We start from the raw sequence: 21,108 nt of genomic DNA on the forward strand, positions 1-21,108 counted from the left end.
CTCTTCCAGGATTTCCTTCGTGCACAGCCAAGCCTGGGTCCCTGGCACTCCTTCCTGCAGTGCACAACCTTCTGAGTTGTCCTCCAGCGTCGTGGGACTCCCTTTTGTGACTTCGCGTGGACTCCGGTTCACTTTCCTTCCAAGTGCCTGTTCAGGTACTTTTGCGGGTGCTGCCTGCTTCGGTGAGGGCTCCCTGAGTTGCTAGGCGCCCCCTCTGTCTTCTCCTCCTCCAAATGGCAACATCCTGGTCCCTCCTGGGCCACAGCAGCACCCAAAAACCTCTACCGCGACCCTTGCAGCTAGCAAGGCTTGTTTGCGGTCTTTCTGCGTGGGAACACCTCTACAAGCTTCATCGTGACGTGGGACATCCGTCTTCCAAAAGAGAAGTTCCTAGTCCTCTTCTTTCTTGCAGAACTCCAAGCTTCTTCCAACAGGTGGCAGCTTCCTTGCACCCTCAGCTGGCATTTCCTGGGCTCCTGCCCACTCTCGACACTATGGCGACTATTGGACTTGGTCCCCTTGTCTTACAGGTACTCAGGTCCGGAAATCCACTGTTGTTGCATTGCTGGTGTTTGTTCTTCCTGCAGAATCCCCCTATCACGACTTCTGTGCTCTCTGAGGTTAGTAGGTGCACTTTACACCTACCTTTCAGGGTCTTGGGGTGGGCTATTTTTCTAACCTTCACTGTTTTCTTACAGTCCCAGTGACCCTCTACAAGCTCACATAGGTTTGGGGTCCATTTGTGGTTCGCATTCCACTTTTGGAGTACATGGTTTGTGTTGCCCCTATACCTATGTGCTTCTGTTGCAATCTATTGTAATTCTACACTGTTTGCATTACTTTTCTTGCTATTACTTACCTAATTTTGGTTTGTGTACATATATCTTGTGTATATAACTTATCCTCATACTGAGGGTACTCACTGAGATACTTTTGGCATATTGTCATAACAATAAAGTACCTTTATTTTTAGTAACTCTGTGTATTGTGTTTTCTTATATTGTGCATATGACACCAGTGGTATAGTAGGAGCTTTACATGTCTCCTCCTTCAGCCTAAGCTGCTAGAAACACCTCTTCTACACTAATAAGGGATAACTGAACCTGGCACAAGGTGTAAGTACCTCTGGTACCCACTACAAGCCAGGCCAGCCTCCTACAAAGGCCACATGTATCCTGCTTGTGGAGGTTGTTAGACAAGCATTGGTGCTGTCTTTATGGACCTGTTTTTGCATACATATACATTATATATAGAACCATATTTTCTGAAGAATTATTCCAAATGTCTTTGCAAAGACATTCATGGATTGGCTTTGCGGTATATTGCACCATCCAACTGGAGCCTACATCTAGTATGACTCAGTTTCCCTCTCTAGCTGCAACTTATATCTACTAACTAGTGGGTGAACAGTGAAGTCTTGCTGAGCACCACAGCTCAGTTGTCTGGATCAGGAGGATACAGTTAAGAAGTGTATAATGAATTAAATGTTAATGGTTGAATGTGTAATCAAGGACTGTGGTTTGTTACAGAGCTTGACGGGGTTCAATATACTCCAACTGGCTTAAAAAAGTGCAGACTTCATTCATTTTCCATATATACATAGTATTTAACAAAAGGTTCTTTAGCTTGTGCACTATTATTTGAAGACAGTGATTGTGAACTTCACACTGCCCAACACGTTTTGTTTGAAAACAGAAGCAAACATGCAAACCTGTCATCTGGCTGTCAATGGGGGTGACGTACAATAACAATTTATAGGATTAATTTGAGTTTCTTATAGTAGCAGATCAGAGCAAAAGGTATTATTCTGCATAATGTTAATGAAAAGAAAAGGGAAGATTGGTAGGGAAAGGAGATTTTTCTCCTTCAATTTAAAAGCCTTGATCAACCAAGGCACTTTAATGATTATTTACTAAGATCCTAAATTAACTATACATAGTAAGATAGAGGATTTATGTTAATTTATATTTGGGGGCAATGGATTTGGGAAATATTCACTATAACTTTATAAATATCGCTCAATTGTTAGAACGTTCAATGATCGGAGACTGCGGGTCAGATAAAGGCGATTGGTCTACTTAAGTGCAAAGCATAAAACCGAATTGTGGGAGGCATGAATAGTAAAATACACCGAAAAAGTAACGAAATTTTCGGTCCCCGCATCTGCTTTCGCAGTACAGACCCAGGACTGACGTTCATTCTTCTAAGCTGCTCCCACTGATACGAGTAGACCATGCATAAATTCTGAAAAAGGTGGTAAGCACACATCTAGTACATTATGCACTCTGCTACAAAGGGTGAGTCCACATTTCAAACCAAACAGCTGTATATCTTCAACATATTACTCCACTTGAATAAAACGCCAATCGCCCAAAAACAATGATCCTCCTCACAATTTGCACGCGAGGGTAAGGGGCTGCGTCGGCTAGCCAGGAAGATCTTATCTTCTGATGCTTTAGTTATCTCCCCGCAACATGGGACTGGAATTGAACTTCAATCGAGTTTTGGGCTGAGCACCCCCTCGACGGCTGAACCCTATGTCAACGAAGGACTTTCGATCCGCGATATCCTTTCAACGCACTCAGTCAGACACAAGGCGGGGCCGACAAGCTCGAGGTCTGCGATCACGCGACAGCCCTCGCATCAGCCAATCACGTGGCCGCCCAGACAGCCACGCGAGGGGATTCGTGAGCTAGAGGAGGGCGCGTGGGACACCTGCGCAAACGGTTTACGCTCGAGACGAAATTCGAGAAGAGGAAACGACGTTTTCTGCAGGAACATTCGAGGAGTATGTGAGTCCGTTCTAACGAATGGTCGGCGCCAGTGCCTAACTTTTCACATCTGCGGTGATGCGCTCGTCTACCGCGCTGCGGTACTCTTTAGCAGATCAGAAAATGTCAAAATAATAGTCAATAATGTAATGTGGTAACGGGCTTCCAAGGCTAAGTTGACCACGCACCTCGGCATTTGTACTTCCATTTTTCCAATTCGAAGTGAACCATGTGTAAACTATTTGGTTATTGTCACATGACGCCTAACTAGCCAATGATGGTTCCCTCCACTCGCTCATGATGGTTGAACATCGCTGATTCTCCTTTATAAGTCACTATCGATAAAGAGTATTGGCGGACAATTTTTCCTTGCTCCTCCCATACCAATGTATTCGTGTTAATAAAATGGCAGCGGAAAGCCGACGCGCGATGTCTGGTTGCGGAGACGTCACTTGAATCGGTAGAGCGTGATTGTCACGTGATTGTCACGGCAAAGCTGAGCGCGCGGATGCCGCCTGCTGCCCGCACCCTTTTGGCATATCAGATGCCCGCATTGTTTGGTGACCTAAACAGTAGTGCCACCAAAGGTTATTTTATTAAGTGGTAAGCCAAAGTCTCCTTTCACTTGTGGGAGTCTCTCTTTACCACGTGTTAGCGTTTGGGAATGGTAAATGGTGAGATTATATAAAAAAAAAAACTAAAAGCGAAGATCATGGTCGTCTAAGTCTCTCCGGCTAAATAATCTAATTAATTATATCCTGTAGAACAGATGGTTTATAATAATGTGGCTTTTCCTTCCCGTGGTCTGTTGGAGGGGCTGTAAAGGCAAGTGGACATGTTACTGTATGTGTTATGATTATATCCTTTTCGCACGACATCGTCGGACCTTGATGGTCCGTCTAGTTTGCCAGGATATAATTCTAGACCTTCATAAATTCATACATGGGACTTGGGCCTACTTCCAAGTCATGCTCTAAAACTTGTAGGATTTGTGTTACCCTTTTGGGATCATTTTATAATTCATTGCCTTCTTCCAGTACCTCAGTATATGTGGAGGCCGTAGCAAATTGGTGTTTCTTTAAGTTTTTCATACGTCTCCATCATTTTTGGAAAGCTAGTCTGTTGCAATATTTCAAGTTGAACTTTGGGGTCTTGTTTATGGAATGTTTCTATTGTTACAGCGAAGAATCATATATTTACTGAATCCTTCCAAGAAATATCCCCACCTATTTGTTCAGTGGTCAACATCACTATGCCTTTAATTTTCTGTTCATTTTCTGCTGTGCAGAAGGGCATGGTATCGCACGTCATCAAAGTCATGATTGCATGCTTTCTTCAAACACGACCCGTTATGGTCCCTTTCTTGCATTAGAATAGTGTATTTATACACACAGGTTGGGAACAACCGACATGCTTATCATAGTCTGGAAGGATAGATACATGATATTCCTGTCTGGAATGCATCATTGCAGATCCCGTTTCTGATCCCCCAGTGTTAGTATTCAACTTCAATGTCCTAAGTGTCATCTCCAGGTGAGTATTTGTCACTTTCCTCCTTATTTCTGTATCCAAGACAGGTACCCATTTCTTAAGGAACACTTTGTCATCCTGAAGTCCAATGACACTATCAGTTCGCATGGGTCACATTTACTTAGGAAACTAGTATTATCAAGTACTGCCTCCCTGAGACATGGAGAAGCTTTTAAAACCACACATCTTTGCTCCCCATGGCAGAAATCAATATGCTTAAGTTGGAGAAAGAAAAGGGAAAGCAGTCACTAATGGTTCAGAGCGAAAACCAATTGGATCAAGAAATCAATCGGGGATATATGCACAACTATCGATAAACACAGTTTCCAAAAACATGATTCTAAACATCGTACATCTTACCAGAGTATTGAAGCCTGCAAACCACCCAGAAATCAAGATCATTCCCTCCCTTCTATTGAGGCTGGCTCATTTTTGTTACTTTCTTGCTCAGAATATTCCTCACTATCAAGGGCCAACCCAGCACATGTTTTTTTATCTACAGTTCAGCATGCAGTATAATTTTTGGCTAGGTTAGAGTCACGTTTCAGCAAACAAGGAAGGTGTTGTGTTGAAATTAAGGTATAGTTGAGTTAATCTTATCTATACCCACATTCATGTCAGAGTGACAAGTTTGCAACCCACTTTTCAGTGCTTTAAAAACGGATTCATAAGTTGGTATAGCAACTTTGCACTTGGATGTCTCAAAGCTTGGATGCCTATCTGCTTTTGCACATTTGAATCAACAAATGCTTTGTTGTTTGTGCCAGGCATGATGAGGTCTTTTCTCACCCGAGCTGAAACATGAGTAAATTATATTAATCCTGCTATTTACTGAGCAGGCCTTTCTGCTCTGGGAGCCCAGGGATAGTCTTGTTCAGAGTTTTAGTTCATTACTTGCTAGACTTCGTTATTGCTTGGCTGTTTATATTCCTGCTTTGTCTTCTTTGCCCTGACTCTTGCTAAACCCAGGTAGAAGGTCTATCACTTAAATAAGTTTTAAACTTGTGGTGGGACAGGATGAACAATTTGGGCATGTTTGTTGTTTCAGCTTCTGTTGCAGACCTAGATATCAAGAAACACAATATTGACAGAACCTGTTTAGTCTGAGCCCTCAAAAGTAAAGTATGTCTCAACGTCCTTATAGTCTTTGAAATCCTGTGGTTTGCAGGTGGCAACAAATGTATCAATCTCAAGCCTAACTGGGAGTGAAGATGGCAACTATTTTGTTTCTTAGAACAACATTATACAAAGAAACAAGTATTAACCATTCTGTAGTAAATTGGCTAGGAGCTGCTAGATGGTTACCTGGTGTGGGGGAGGTTAAAGTGTGATCACTCAGGCGAATAACAAGGTTCTGCACACTATCCATTTGAACTTTGGAGTCATATCTGGGCTCACACCTGATCTACATAATACGCTTTTGAGAGTAAAAGAAGAAAAATACCCCATTTTAAGGCAATATGTGGCATGTCAGATGCCGACCACACATAAAGAGTTGACACAAACTTCCTTTTTCCCAGATGCCGCTCTACCACTCCAAAACCCTCTTGTATGGCCCACCCCCGGACATTTACCCTCTCAAACACACAGCTTCCCCTCTACATGTGTAAACCGTGAGTCGTACACCATGCTTAATTGGCTTGTAGAGTATTAATGCTATGTAATTCATAAATACAAGAAGTATAATGACTTGTCTACAAAAGTTGTGCAGCACCCATTCTACTGGATTTTGGATTTAATGGGTGAGGAATGCTGGTCTGTATATATGTGTGTGTGGTGGGGAATGGGGGTAGGGGTAGGGGTGAAAATGCCTGTGCTGGAGGTGTGTTGTGAGCAGCAGTGGACATGGCGGACGGAGAGGCTGAGTGGGTCCTGTGGATCGATGTTTGCCAAACCACATAGATGCATGACAGAGCAGAGAGAAAATCTAGCACTTGTGTTATGAGAGCATGGCCTTATTTTTCCAATCCTAGGCTGGCAGGAGGAGTATGTCTTCAATGTGGTAGCCTAACCTGCAGTACATAGATTTTTTTCGCTTTCAGATGACAGAACGTAACTAAGGCTCAGACTACGAGCAGTTGTGGGACAGGTAGTAGGGAATTAGGGCAAAATTCTTACACAGAACAGTAATTAGTGCTTTGAACATATGCTCAGCCAAAGAACACTGAGACATGCACAGGAGCTACATCTCAGAAGGTCTATGGAATAAGGAATGGATGGGAGTTAAACGTTTACATTACAGAACATGACCTGCAGAGTATGTGCCAACATTAAAGCAGAGACTGATTAGTATGAAACACAATAATACATGCCAGATATGGAAGCTCACAGAGACAGAGCACTGATTAATTGGGACAGAATAAAGTAAGATTTATGATACCATTCACAGACTGCAGAATTGAGTGGATATGGCTCTGAGCGGAGATGTCACTGGGAGCCACTTTGAAATTACACTACAGTTTGTGGCGGGGGTGATGTGGAGATAGCCTGGCAGAAATGCTGGTCTGGGCCTCATGACTCACTGCATTAAAAGAACCAGGCAAAAAACAAGGTTCAAGATTACTTACAGCAGCTTTCCCTTACTATCAGCATGCCATCTGGGTAGCTTAGGTACTCTCACCAGTTAATATTGCTATGACTCCCAAAAGAGCACAAAAGCTGACTGACGATGAGCTTAATGCCTGTCTGGTGGACTTTAACAAAGAACCCATTAAGACACTAGTGGCTGGACTCAATCAGCTTCTCCCAGACATTATTAAAGAGATTTCAGATATTGAGAAAAACACGTGAAACCGTTCACACATGTATAGATGCACTGAATCATTGGGGCAGCCCATGATTGACAATGAGCAACGTGCCACAGTATGTTGTTGCTGGAAGCACAGACAATGCATTTGTTTGACAAATGTGAAGCCTTGGAATACGGTAAGCCGCCTTTACAACGTGGCCAGAACCACGCAATACTGTTACCACGCATCCATTAGAACGAATGCATCTTTACCACAGATGTCTTAACAATAAAAACTTTATCGCAAATATGCTTTTACCCACATTTCTTTATAACTAAAGTGTAAGTATTTCGCAGGTAAGTATATATATATATATATATATATATATATATATATACACATACACACACACACACACATTTGTGTATGTGCATACATATGTGTGTATATATAAATATATTAGTGTTTGTGGTGGGTAAGAGTTTTTGAGTGGCAGGGGTATTTTTGTGGTTTAGTGTGGGTAGGGGTTTTTGGGTGGCAATGACATTTTAGGATTTAGGGTAGGTATGGGTTTTTGAGTGGTAAGGGTATTTTAGGGTGGTTGTGGGTTTTTGGGTGGTGAGTATTTTTAGGATGGGTATGGGTTTTTGGGTGGCAAGGTCATTTTTAGGGTTTAGGGTGGGTAAGGGTTTTTGGGTTTCAAGGGTATGTTTGGGTATGTTAAGGTTTTTTGGGTGTCAAGGTTATTTGAAGGGTTTAGGGTGGTTGGGTTTTTTGGTGGCATGGGTATTTGAAGGGTTTAGGGTGGGTGTGGTTTTCTTCGGGTGGCAAGGGTATATTTAGGGTGGGTATGGGTTTAAGGGTTGTGGGTTAAGAAGGTAGGATCTATATATATTTAAATATGCACACACATGTATGCATGTTATAGATATATATAATGTTTATATATGTATAAATATACACACAAATGTTATGTGTGTATGCGTGTATATATATATATATATAAATATATTACTGTGGGCGGAACTTGCAGAATTTGACTTCGTGGAGTTACCAAAAAACTCTGTGGGATTCCACCGAGCTCGACAAGGATCGGAATTCCGGTCTGCCGACCGCCGTAAACCATTTGTTATATTTAGCCTATTGTCCTCTCTGAGTTTGGAGGTTTTATTGTGCCCAGAATGAAGCTTAGGCATGTTATTAACTCAAGGCCACATGTATACTGCTCGTGGAGGTTGTTAGACAAGCATTGGTGCTGTCTTTATGGACCTGTTTTTGCATACATATACATTATATATAGAACCATATTTTCTGAAGAATTATACCAAATGCATTTGCTTGCAAAAATGTTAGCAGACTACAGTAAAATAAAGACACCGCCCAAAATGATTACTTAGAGCGGTGATTTTGCCATTTTATTAACCTTTAATTGTGTTCGGTAGCCTGTGGGCATGTTGACACAAAGACCTACTGACTGAAACTAACCTAAACTTCACAAAGAAACAGTGCCATTGTATTCATTCAATTCCCGACTGAATTGAAGAATAGAATGCCTCCTACCTGCTCCACCATTTCCATTGTGATTAATGCTGCAAATTTCTCTGAAACGTTTTTTTCCCACTGAAATCCGTGTTCTAGTGGTACACCCTTAACAGGTGTCACTTGTCCTGTAATAACGCCAGGTACGGCCAGAGCTAGGTGAACACCCGGGTTATTGCATCCAGTCATATTGGAGGAAACGTATTGAAGCTATGGGGGGCAAGCGTGATGACCTTGAGTTGGTTGCGCACTGCAAACTCTTATCTTGGGATTTGGTGTAAGATTTCTCCATATTCATTAGCCTGTAACACAGCAGATGATTGGATTGGTGAAATGCTGCCCCGTTGTTCACTGGTTGCGGGGGCCCAGGAAGTGCACATGATGTGGCTCTGCACAGAAAGAATTTGCCCGCCAGTCTCCCGTATCCTGGTTGGTGGCAGGTCTCTGGAGTGGAATAAGTGGTTTTGCCTGGCAGTTTCACAGTGGCCCACAAGCATGCTGACATGATTTCCTGTTGCCTCATGCAGTGATGCAGTCATCACCTCATAGCATGTCAGTCATGATGCTTGTTTTGTTAATCAACACCAATTAGTGTGATGTTGTGCATGTAAAGTAACTCAGCACCTGACAAACTGAAGGCTCGGCTGAAGAAAGAATGCCTCGCAAGGCAGCATTTTCTTCAGAGGGGCCCACAGAATTGCTGTTCATTCGGCAATGTAATTGCAGTGCAGTGTTTCCAAGCTGCATCTCAGTAACTGCAGAATAGGATAAAAGGGGAAGTGTGGGTTAAGGAACAGGAAATGCTCTTTGCTATTAAATCATCAAGCTTGAGCAATGGCAATGCAAATTTTACCTGTTTTTTCATTGCGAAGCTTAAGGAAAATCATGTCTTTTTAGCGGTGGGCGGTAAACTCCATCATGCAGCGGATGGTGGAATATTTGCTAACCCTCGCTCTCCAAATGGAGTGTGGAGTGGAAAAACTCAGCAAACTCCGACGATGTAGCGGAGTATGCCGCCCACCCTTAATATATATAGGGTTCATACTTGTAAAAGTTTTACCACACATGCCCCTGCATACATTGCTTTACAATAGATAAGTATTGTACAGGTAAGCAAATACCCGTATATGTAAAAATACTTACATATTGGGTTTTGCTTACCTGTAAAATACTTATATATGGGGTTTTGCTTACCTGTAAAATACTTATATTTTCCTGTAAAGGCGTATGCGTGGTAACATTTTTCGTTGTAATGGATGTGTTGAAAAGGCATTTGTGGTAATGCCATGCATGATTCCGTCATACGACCTTGAAGAACAGATCTCAAAGAGACTATTTAAGGATCTCAAAGGAGGCAGTAAAAATACCCCTATTCTTCAGTGAGTGCGAGATCTCTTTTAAGTCCTCAATGAAAATTCATTGTTGGGTATAGAAATGAAAGGGCTCACAGATTTGGGAAACGCCCAAGTAAATCAGTCAAAAGGCTTAAAGATGTACTTATTAAAATATCCTCCTATGTGCTTATGGAAACATGTAGAAAAGAGGATAATGGTCACAATAATTTTCTCTATCTGAATAGCAATGTGGCTGTATATCATGACCAATAAGCAGCTGAGATGAAGTCCATTCCCCCCCATGCATTTTAATCTCCACTAGCACAAACCTTGGTAGCAATGGCTTTACCTGAAAGAGCTACAGTTCCAGATAGGTGGTAAAGAAGTCACTATCGTCGCTGCAGAGGAAAGAAATGCTAAAGCTGAAATGAAGAAGTCTTTAATTAATGGAAGAGTCAGTCATGGGGACTCTCCAGTACCATTTATGCTTCTCACGCCGCAGCTTTGGAGTCGCTGTGCGTTAGCATAGAAAATCTGCTTGAACTTGATAGTGAATAACAATGATCCCAACAAAAATGTATTTTAAAACACAAAGGACCTTGAGAAATGCAGCTCTATCAGGAAGATTTCAGACTGCATGCCAGTTATTAACAACAGTTGTTTGGTGTCCTTCCTTTCTCACAGTGTCTGGTTACACTTTAAACAAACCATTATTCACTGACTTTAAAAAGACAATGGGGAGTTTGTAGTATTTATAACTAATCTCTTGAGAACATCTGTGCAGCTTACTTACCGGCTCCTAGGCCCTGGTGACAGTTAACAAAACCAAGTGAGAGATAAATGCTTTACTTTAGTGAGCAGGAATGGAAGTATTCTGCAGTCAAAGCTTTTCCTTAGACACACAGTTCACCTAACCTTTCCATGAACCCAGCTGCACACAGCTAAACTAGATAAACATGTTTGTCCCAGTAATAAGTTAATGTAAAGGATACAGAAGAGAGTGGAAAAAAAGGAGAATCTCAATCCTCTCTTTGAATGTCCATTTTACATGGGCATACACTCTGACTCTATCTGCATAATTTTATGCTGACCGGGGTTTATCTGGGACACCATAGCTTTACTCACAGTAACACGGGGCTTAAGGCAACATGATGAGTAACAGGCGGGTAATATATTTATGAGAATACATACTGTTACCAGTATTGCCAAGCAAATAAATAGTCCTTTCAATAAACATGAATCCAAGGACCCAAAGAGGAGCCCAAATCATCCCAGAAAGTTCTTTTGGTTGCGTTGTGCGCTTGATGTCCAATATCATGCAGATTTTCCAATGCTTAATACACCCTTGATCCATTATCTCGAATGTAAAGGCAACAATCTGTTTTAATCATTCTACAGACTCCACCCTCCTGAGCTAATATCATGTCTAAAACCAACCCGTTTTGTAGAACCACTTTCCTCATAGCAGCCATTTCTATCATTCGGTTTCCCAGTGCTGCTGAGGTTTCATTTATATTTGCCTCATGCAATCTCCCCAATTGCCTTATTTGTCCTGAATTAAGGGCTACTCTCAGTATCAGTATTATCCCTTTTCCTATGTCTCTGGCCTCTTGAGCTGCTGTACCCGCCTGGCCTAATTTTCTCTTCCCCCAAGTATGGAATTGGGGTTTACCAATGTGTGTGTTCTTAAGTGTTTTTTGTTGTTGTGTTGTATGGTAGGGAGTACCCATCCTGTGTAACTCGAGCCTCACCAATCCTTTGGCAACTAAGTGTATGCTCTTTCCCCACATTTCAAATATGCTTTTTTATCAGTTACATGAGATAGCCTAATGAAGATGTTTCTTAGTTAAAGTACTGTTCACATTCTTCTTCTCTTCTTTAGTCCACTAAAAAGATTAATTCTGCCATAATCCAAGAGGCACCTGGACAGGAGGGGCTGTACTATTCCATATTAAGGCCCTCATTATGAACATCGTGGCGTTGCGTTGCAGTCTTCTGTTGACCGCCAGCACTGATCTCAGTGGTCTTTACCGCTGAGATCATAATGAGGGCCTAAATCCAGAAATTAGGTACAATGTGTTATATTTATTATTTAGGGTTCTTTTTCCTTATTTCCTGACATAGCCATTTTATACAGTGAGAAGGTATAGCAACCTATTATATTCTGATCATTTTATTGTGGATGGTCTAATTCTTATCTGCTCTGTCCCAAAAGTAAGGGTCTTAAAAAAAGACCAAAATGCACAACGTGCTGTATTAGGCATATGTAACAAATGGGGATCCTTTTTCACCTCAGCAGGCATTTGCATACATATCCATTTATTTCTTTATGGTATGCATTCATCATGTGTATCAAATGTATTAGTACAAATCTATCACCAGGGCAAAAATTGTTACAAATGTAACTTCCTGTTTACCAGTGGAGTCATTATTTCACATATCACAATTGCAAAATAAAATAACACCAAACAGAGCAGAACAACAGTAAGCATAACAAGAGAAGGGAAACTGAAATGTAATAGTTTCTTTTTGAACTCCCTTGTATGTCTCTGTATAATTGTATATCATTGTCTTCAATACTGTTTGTTGGTTTGTTTTTTATTTTTCACCTACAATTAAGTCACCATGCTTCATTTTAGCACAGCTAGAGTTCAAGAATCCTCTTTCACCCCAAAGCCTACCAGAATCATGCGTAACCCCAAAAGCATATTGGCATTCAGTGTATATGTTCTTTATCAAGTCTGCACTTAATTCACATGCTCTGGTGAGGGCTATTATTTCTGCCACTTTGGCTGACATTTGTGGTATTAGTCTTGTCTCTACTAATATTTGCAATGCAGTTATAGCATAAGGTTCTCTAGTTTCTCCTGTGGGGAGTTTAAAACATGACCCATAAATCTGCACCTCTTTCAGTACAAGCTTTGTCTGACATATCAATTTTGCCTTTAGTTTGTTATTCTGTCACCAAAATAAAATCATGCAAGTCTGCCATTTGATCTTCCACAGGCAAAGGCATCTGTTTGGCTGGGTTTAAAGAAGTATAACGATGTAAAGTAATATTGTCAGCCAACAATGGAATCAGTTTGTAGCTAGTCAGTCTTGCATTAGTTAAATGCTACATATGTTTTTTTATTCTGCAGTGTAGTAACAGAATGAGGAACATATACATTCAATGTATTTCCCAAAACCAAACATTCATTTTGTTCTTCCAAAACTGCAGTTGCTGCCCTCAGACATTGGGGAAGTGCTGTGGCTACGGAGTTTAACATTGCAGACAGATATGCACAAGATCTCTTAAGACCCCCCATGTTTCTGTGTGAGTACTGCAAGGGTTTGCCCTTCCTGCTTGTGTAAAAAGGTGGAACTCTTAATGTAATCTGGAATCCTCAATGTCGGAGGTTCATGGAGACCCTTTTCAAGAGTATGAAAACTTTCCTGATGTATCTGAATCCAGGGTCCGTTACATCCTTGTGCATCAAGTCTTATAACAGTTTGGAATGAGGGAAAAATGGTAACCACTGCCTGCAATTCCCTGCCATTCCTAGCAATGAAGATACTTTGGGGGTCATTCTGGGCCACCGACCACGGGAGCACCGCCAACAGGCTGGCGGTGCTCCCACGAGCATTCTGACCGCGGTGGTTCAGCCGCGGTCAGAAGCGGCAAGTCGGCGGGCTCCCGCCGACTTACCGCTGCTCGGGGGAATCCTTCATGGCGGCGGAGCGCGCTCCGCCGCCATGAGGATTCTGACCCCCCCTACCGCCATCCTGTTCATGGCGGGAAAGCCGCCATGAACAGGATGGCGGTAGGGGGGGTCGCGGGGCCCCTGGGGGCCCCTGCCGTGCCCATGCCAATGCCATGCCATGCCCGTAAGAGGGCCCCGCAAAGTATTTCAGTGTCTGCCTTGCAGACACTGAAATACGCGACGGGTGCCACTGCACCCGTCGCACCTTCCCACTCCGCCGGCTCGATTACGAGCCGGCATCCTCGTGGGAAGGGAGTTTTTCCCTGGGCTTGCGGGCGGTCTTTTGGAGACCGCCCGCCAGCCCAGGGAAAAACTCATAATACCCTCCGCGGTCTTCTGACCGCGGAGCGGTATAATGGGGGCGGAATTCTGGCGGGCAGCCTCCGCCGCCCGCCAGAATCAGAATCACCCCCTTTATGTTGTGTTGTTGGAGCAGGGTGTTGCATTATTGCACGATTATGGTTTGGTGATATTCTCCTCTCCTCTTTAGAAATCACTTGGAGTCTACAAAACTGTTATTTCTTTGGGGATGCCTTGTGACCTTGAGATGCTAAGAAGTTAAGCAAATTTACAGTGGCCCACGTACACTGTTCTTCCATATCAGCTGCTATAAGAAGATCGTCTAAATATTGGATAGATGCCACCCCAGATTCCAAAGCATGTTGAAGAAGGTCTGCCTTGATTATTTGTAAATATATGGAAGGAGATTCTGTATACCCTTGAGGACTCCATGTCCAGAAAAAATTGCGTCTCCTGAAGGCAAAGGAAAATAAAAATGTACTATCTGGGTGTAGGGGAAGGGAGAAGAATGCATTTGTCAAATCCATGACTGAAAAATAAGTGGCTTAAGGGGTTCTGATGGTAAGAATCGTAGTGGGGTTTGGCTCCACAGTAAATCTGGGCTGTACTATCTTGTTAATCTTACAGATGTCTTGCACGAGATGCCACTCAGGCTTTGAGGGGTCCTTACTCCGTTTGTGCAAAGGGAGAATTGGGGAATTACAAACACTCCTCTTTGTTTCCACCAGGACTCCCTTCTTAAGCAGTGCTGATATTATTTCCTGCACACCCATCTCTCCCTCCCATGAAATATGGTATGGTGGAGCTCGGTGTAGTACAACATTTTCTTCAAAATAACCTCAATAGGCTCAACAGTCAGTGTTGTTCTCACATCGGTTTTGATTAAATGCCAGACATCCACTGTTACATTGTTTCGCACAGTAGCAGATAAATAATCCATAACACCATGATGTACACACGTTTGTTTGATATATAAATGGATATTCATCACTTTAGTAAAAGAAAACACTATCAAGTGTACATTTTATGACAGCATTCATCTTTTTCAGTAAATCAAGATCCAACAAATAAAAGGTATTTTTGTCAGAAACAGCAAAAGAGTGATTGTCCGTGGTTGGACCAATGATAAATGTCACTGTTTGACTAATAGGGCCTGTAATGGCAACATTTGAAAATGGAGGTGTTGGTCATCCCGAGAGGGGTAAATGGGGAACAGTATTAGCTGATACTGTGGAGCAAGTGGCACCAGTATATGAGGAACCTAACATCTTTACCATAAACCTCTCCTTGAACATAGGGACCCTTCTGGTCAGCTGACAATCCAGGCCCCATTACTCCTGTTTCCCCTCTGGGGCACCCCTATGCTTCAAAGTAATCTTCACTATAAGTGTCTTAGGCCATCATTTGATGTGTGGTCTGCTGTTGTCAATGGTCAAAATAGTTCCTGTTTATTTAACCCGATGGAGGCCCTGAACAGGAAGCGGGGAATGAATTGGATTGATGTTATAGTGGGAGGTTCATACAAGATTGGGAATTATTGGAGTTAAAGGGGCATTCATTTTTCCAGTGTACATTAGCACCACACATATGACATCCTTGCTCTGACTGCGGGTGGGAGGGGGTCCCCCTGCACTTCTTCTTCATCCCCTGAAGCCTCTACCTCTCTGGGTCTGTGTACTGCTCTATCCCTTATTAGTGGGTTTAAACTGCTGTAACTGTTAAACCAACTTGGTTTTAGTATCTCTTTGTTGCTTCTCTTGTTGGTCCCTCATTTGTTGCTGGAACTCACAGCAATACTGTGCATTAGCCAATATCTTATCAAGTGATTCCACTGACCAGCAAGGAATAACTTCTGGAGGTGTTTCAGTCATTGGGTAATGGTGGCAAACAAGATACAGCGGACTGTAATCCTTGTACAAATGCATTCATTAGGGCAGAAGTAGAACCAAGATCATCCCATTTTGGGCTTTAAAAGCCTATCTCATTGTCTCATAATAGCACTGAGCAGATTCAGCCTTTTTTGAACTACCTGAAATATTTGATTCCAGTCAGTATGTTTACGAGGTACCAATTAATTGAGGCTTTCTAGATCTCTTTGTGCCAAGTCCAAAGTGTCATAGGAAGGCAACTATTGTCATCTGTTTGGCTCTTCCTTTGGTCTCTGCACTTTTGAGCAGTTTTAACCTTAGCTCACATTTCTGAAGGTATAATTATGGAAAACATAATATCAAGGTCTTTCCAGGTCAGATTTAATCATTTCAGTACCTGTTCTACCTTCAAATACCATGTGCCAGGGCTCTCTGGTAAATTAGGAAAATCTTTAGTAAAAGTCTAAAACTCCATCTTGGTCTGTGGGGTATGAACATAATGAAACTTCTCAGTTACTGTTCCTGGGACTTCCCTCATAGGAAGAACCATAGGGGTACTGTCAGGCTCTAAAACTATTAGTGGACAAATTGCTTTTGTAGAAGTCCCATCCCTAGACAGTGAGTTGTCTGTAACTATCTAAGCTGTACCATGCTCGATTTTGCATCTTCAGTCTATTTTCATTTTGTTGTCTTTTATCTTCCTTTTATCTCTTGTTCCCATTTGTCCGCTTGATCCCTCCATTCCTGTATCTTTGGGTACCATTCATCACATCTAACCAACTCCAAGCGTCTTCCCTGTCCCATTCTCCTTTACCCAGGTCCATGCATTCATTCACATGGTGGTACTAATCGCATTTTTATCACTAAAGTGCCGCTGAGTGAAGAAAAGAGCATCAGTATGTGTTTGATATCCCAAATCTTCCATCTTTTACACCACCTCATTCACTGCTCTTTCCTCCAATACAAGTAGTACTGAATCATCTCTACTTCGCAGAAAATGTCAGGTTAACTCCCTCCATCTCTAAATCTCTTGGGGTGTCGTTCTTTGACCTATACTACTTGCTTATTTCCAGATCCTACCTTTACCTTTCTTCCTTTTGACAACGTTCTCTGTCCCTTCATCATCTGCCTTAGTCTCACTGTAGAGAGGAGACCTTCTATCCAAAAGTCTCTCTATTATTACATCTGCCTCCTCCTCCTGTTGTGATGCCAAAGGTTGTGCCACAGAAGCCTTAATTTCTGCCAAAGCGTCTTCACCTCAGTATTCCTTACTCTTCTGCATGCTCTTGGCCTGTCTTAATTCCTGTAACTCCTGCTTCAGTGTATTAAGTAATGTGCCCTTCACCTGTTTGGCACACTTCAGTTGTCTCCCATTTATTCAAACAATCAAACTGTACCAATCTAATCTAATCTTCTTTTCCAATCTTTTTTCACTATGCAGTGTCTTAAATACTGTATTTTAGCTAAGTCATTGGTTCTATCCTAGGAGAATTGCAAATAAATATTGTCCTTAATAGAGTCATGCTATTGAATAAAAAATAAACTGTTGCTGGAGAAACCTTTGACATTATTTCATGGGCTGGAGAGCCTTCGAGTGGCGAAGGCTGACTCTGGTACAGCCTATTACATTTGCAAAATGTTTGGATCATTATTAAAATTGACTGTAGGCACTCCAAAAATATCCTAACAAACCCTGGGAACTTCAAATAGCCCCCGGAGGAGGGCCCATCCTCCTGAATTGAGGAAGAACCAGCTTCCCCGGGGAAACCAAAATCCTTTTGCTCCCTTTATCAATGCTTCTCTGTCTCCTTTATCTTGTTTGCCTCCATTACCCAATGACTGACTTCTCAAATATTCTTTGCGGTGAAGTATGGGTCACTCACCTTGCGTCAAGGTCACATAGCTGGTCCCCCACATATGCTGAATCAAGAAACCAGTTGTTGAGGTGCGCACTTTGAGATACATTGGCGTACACGCTGGCCCTGTCACTTCAGTACTGAGAACTGACTGGAATGTCCTTTGTTTATCCCCATATGGGCCAATTGTTAAAGCTGAAATGAAGAAGTTATTAAATAACGGAGAAGAAGTCATGGGTAATCTCCAGTATTATTTATTCGGCTTCACGCTGCGGCAGTGGAGTCTCTGAATTTTTGCACAGAGAGTCTGCTTAATGTTACAAATTACTCAGCTTATATACATTTGTAGTCACTTAGGAAATAGTGAAAAACAGATCTCAACAGAATTATCATAAAACACAAAGGTCCTTGAGAAATGCAGCTGTAGCAGGAAGATTTCAGACAGCTTGCCACTTATTGTTAACAATTATTTATTGGTTCCCTTCCTTTCTCACAGTGTCAGGGTATGTTTTAAACAAACCGTTATTCACTGACTTTGACACAGCGGGGGGTTTGTAGTATTAATAAGTAATTCTATGAGAACATTTGTGGTCCTGGTGACCGTTTACAAAACCAAGTGAGAGATAAATATTCTTTCCTTAATTGATCTTTAAATGGGAAAAAAAAAACATTCTACAGTCAAAGCTTTTCCATAAGCACATACTTCAACTAACTTTTCCCTGAACCCAGCTGCACTTAGCTAAACATGTTTGCCCTGGATATATGTACAGGATACAGAAATAGAAAAAAAATATTAAAAGGATGGTCTCTCAAAAGGACATATTGAAATTGATAGAGAAGAAGAGAGTGCTGAAGAAACATGCGTCATACAAGAAGAGGCCCCCAGAGCTCCTGGAAAGTGGCCAGGAAGAAGGGAGCAAAGGAGAGGCCTTTATGTGGTTTGTTGAGGTTTAGTGAGCAAAGAAGGCACTGGAGTTCAGGCAGGATGTTAATATAGGATTTCTGAGGTTCACTGAAGTCTTTGTTTTGATTAGCACCACCTTGTTCTGATTGTATGTCACTTTTTGTTGTGCATATAAGTTCCCACTTGCAGAGATCATAGAAGTTTTGCATTCACTCTACTCACTTATGCAGATGATTAAATTTTCCAGGACTTTGCCAAGAAGGCCTCATAGCTGAAACTCTGTCTTTCTGCAGTGATGAATTTGATGAGCCTTAATTGCTTAAATTTCAGTGGGGATAAGACAGAGGTGATGATAGTGAGGAACCGACAAAGGATCTGGTCCACCGCTTGGTGGCCTGACTCATTGAATGCTTTCCTTCACCTCAAGCGAAAAATGTAGGAGTTTGGATGGACCAACATCTCACTTTTGACCACCAAGTCATGGCTTTTTCAGCCAGGTGTTTCCGAACTTTTAAGATGTTTGAAGAAAAGATTACAGTTTCTACCCTCCACAGCCCAGAAAATCGTTGTTAAGGCCATGATAATGTCCTGCATAGACCACAACAACGTACTTTACCTTGGCCTCTCCCATAAGTTCTTAAAGCCTACAGGTGATCCAAAACTCATCAGCTTGCCTGCTGATAAATATTCCCAGACACCCGTGTGTCACTACAGGTCTTAGCAACATTGGCTGCTAGTTAGTAAGCAATTACAATTTAAAGCCATGTGTTATGTTTACAGGGCCTTTTCTAACATTGACCCTTGTTACCTTCACAGTTTGATAAGGCCCTAAATTCTGTCATAAACTCTTTGTTCATCTGACTTTTTTTTTTGGGCCGTGATTCCACAGATCAACAAAGCGAGATAAGGGGACGATCCTTCAGATATCTTGCCCCTAAAATCTGGAACAGTTTGCCTCTTAAATTATGGTGGAGCCTATCAGAAGGGGTCTTTAGAAGATATGTCAAAACATGGAACTTCTAAATTCGCCATCCTGTCTGGAAGTAGCCCTCGAAGGGACGGAATGTTAGTGCTGGGACGCCTCTTATGAAGCAGCCATGCACTTTACAAATCCCATAAGCACAAACAAAAACATCATGATAAAAGAATGCTGCTCTGTGCCATGTTTTGAAGCTACAATCATTAGAATATAGTGCAATATTCGGGTCTGGCCAAGTGAAGGAGAGGAGTGAGTTGGGAGCAACTTACATATTAATCTTGCTGTAGATATATAAGGAGTCCAAGGTGTAGTAATTGGAACTTCAAATGCCATTGACCCTGATGCCAGATTTGGGAGTCTTGTGGGAATGTTTCTGACACGTTTAAGTTATGCTTCTGACATTTTTAATATCGTTTTGCAGTGGTTCTTTCAAGACTGTCAGGTCGACTGATTGGATTGTGGACAAAAAAGTCAGGGCTTGCCTTTGATATGAGACATATATAAAAACCTAGTTGACTGGAGACCACGGTGTTCGTTTTCAGGGTAGACAGAAGGATTGCCACCTGGCTAGCCCTAAGGAAACCGGTTCTTGTAGAAATGATATAATTTACCCTCAAATCACCACAGAAATCTTTCTGCAGGTGGACCCAGTAACTACACTCACTCAGTAAAATGTGGGGTGATTTGAACACATTTTCCAAGATGGCTGTTAGCTCCTGGCCCGCACTGACAAAAATGGACAGTAGTGAGTAGAGGGCATCACAAAGCATCACACTTCAGAGGTTCAGCGTCTCTAAATTCAAGGAACGTTAGCCAGTCAAATGAGCTAAATGCTGGCAAGACATAAATTATAAGCTCTGTTGTAATAAAGAAAATGCACTTGACCGTACATGAACAGCTTGTCTATCTTATACAAATTATAGCTTCCACCATGAGCAAGCAGACCGGAATAACCATATGGATTAACAAACAGAAGAACCCAGGTAGTAGTTGAGACATAGGTAGATCCCTTGGGCAGGAATGTTATAATCATATTTGATATCCAGTGGAGGAAGCTCGTGCTATCTAATGTATACAAGCAGATCCGAACTTGTTGGCATTCCTTACACATCTGTCTGAATTTGTGGAAGGAGGAATAATTCTGGGCAATGACTTCAAAATAGTGTGGGAAGGCAAACTAGGCAGGATCAGGAATTTGCATGAGAATGTCAAGGCCAGGGGAGATAGCAACAGATTAAAAATGAGATGCCTAACCTGGAGTTGATGGACAACTGTAAGAAATGTCATGGCAACAAAAGGAAATAAATACACTTTTTCTTGTATGGTCACAGAACACACACAAAAATACTTAAATGTTTGTGACAGTGCGAGCTAGAGGAGGTACATATTGGGCTTTAATAGTCATGGATCAGGCATATATAAGGCATTAAAAATAAGGGCTGTGGTTCCTTTTGATATAGAGAGGCTCTTAACCCTTTGGAAACATACTGAAAGTGGGTGCAGTGTGAAACACAAAGCAAAAGCTTTGCTACAGAAGATAGCGAGTAAAATCAAT

General features: G+C 42.0%; 1 protein-coding gene across 3 annotated transcripts in view; it reads left to right on the plus strand.

Annotated features, from left to right (window-relative positions):
* Positions 1–2,608: 2,608 nt before the first annotated feature.
* Positions 2,609–21,108, plus strand: part of MGA (MAX dimerization protein MGA) — a 782,199-nt gene continuing 763,699 nt past the window's right edge. The window contains exon 1 of one of the 3 annotated variants that reach the window (XM_069208766.1): positions 2,609–2,788. The gene's annotated coding sequence lies outside the window, so the exon portion shown is untranslated. Of the gene's footprint in view, positions 2,793–21,108 lie in introns of all 3 variants that reach the window. The other 2 variants (XM_069208765.1, XM_069208763.1) reach the window with 2 other exon arrangements.

This window comes from Pleurodeles waltl, chromosome 9 (genome assembly GCF_031143425.1).
Source record: "Pleurodeles waltl isolate 20211129_DDA chromosome 9, aPleWal1.hap1.20221129, whole genome shotgun sequence".
Taxonomy (NCBI): domain Eukaryota; kingdom Metazoa; phylum Chordata; class Amphibia; order Caudata; family Salamandridae; genus Pleurodeles; species Pleurodeles waltl.